Source organism: Geospiza fortis, unplaced genomic scaffold (genome assembly GCF_000277835.1).
Source record: "Geospiza fortis unplaced genomic scaffold, GeoFor_1.0 scaffold973, whole genome shotgun sequence".
Classification (NCBI taxonomy): domain Eukaryota; kingdom Metazoa; phylum Chordata; class Aves; order Passeriformes; family Thraupidae; genus Geospiza; species Geospiza fortis.
In genome coordinates this window covers 26,919-28,156 of record NW_005054831.1, presented here as the reverse complement: position 1 = coordinate 28,156, position 1,238 = coordinate 26,919, and positions in this window count along the sequence as shown.

The following is a 1,238-nucleotide window of genomic DNA, read 5'->3' as shown; positions in this document are numbered from 1 at the left end:
GGGTGGCACCAAAAATGGGGCGGTGACACCCGGGGGACACCGAGGGTGACACCCAAGGGTGGCCGCAAGGGGGTGGCGTCAATGGGGTGACCTCAGTGGGGCATGTCCCCAAGGGGTGGCCCTGGGAATGTCCCCAAGGGGATGTCCCCAAGGGGTGGCCCTGATGGTGTCCCCAATGGGGTGACCCTGATGGTGTCACCTGCATGGGGTGGCCTCCACTGGACGTGTCCCTGGAAGTGGCTTCCATGGGGGATGTCCCCAAGGGGTGGCCCTGATGGTGTCCCCAAGGTGATGTCCCCAGCGGGGTGGCCCCAATGAGGTGGCCCTGGGGATGTCCCCAAGGGGGTGACCTCAGTGGAAGGTGTCCCCAAGGTGATGGCCCCATGGGGTGGCCCCAGTGGGGTGGCCCTGAGGGTGTCCCCAATGGGGTGGCCCCATGGGATGTCACCAATGGGGTGGCCCTGAGGGTATCCCCAAGGGGATGTCCCCAATGAGATGACCCCATTGAGGTGACCCCATGGATGTCCCCGAGGGGATGGCCCTGTCCCCACTGGGATGTCCCCACCGAGGTGACCCCACAGATGTCCCCAGCGGGATGTCCCCACCCCGTGTCCCCACGGCGTCCGTCCCCTCCATGGTGTCCCCTCGGGGGTGTCCCCTCTGGGGAGGGGTCCCGGGGGTGGCGGGGGGTCCCCGGGGTGTCCCCTGGCGGGGGTGGCAGCGGTGACAAATGTCCACTATTTATCTGCATCAGTGAGTGTTAGAGACGCCAATAAACACCGTAGAGCTGAGCTGGCTGCGGGGACACCTGGGGACATCGGGGACATTGGGGAAACGTTGAGGGACTGGGGACATCGGGGGACATTGGGGGGACTGGAGACATTGGGGATGTTGGGGACAACAGGGACATTTGGGGGCATCGGGGACATTTGGGGACATGGGGGACATTTGGGGACATTGGGAGGGATTGGGACAATGGGGACATTGGGGACATTTGGGGACATGGGAGGGGCGGTTCCCGGTGGGGGTGGCACTGAGGGGACATTGTGGGGACACCGAGGGACATCGGGGGGTCCCCAAATCCAGACCCCCCCCACGGAGCAGCAACAACCACGATTTATTGTACACCAAGGGGGGGAGGGGACCCCCTTTTTTGAGGGGTTCCCCCATTTTTTGGGGTTTCCCCCCTTTTTTGGGGGTCCCTGAGTCACGGGGGGAGGGGGGGGCCATGAGGTAAA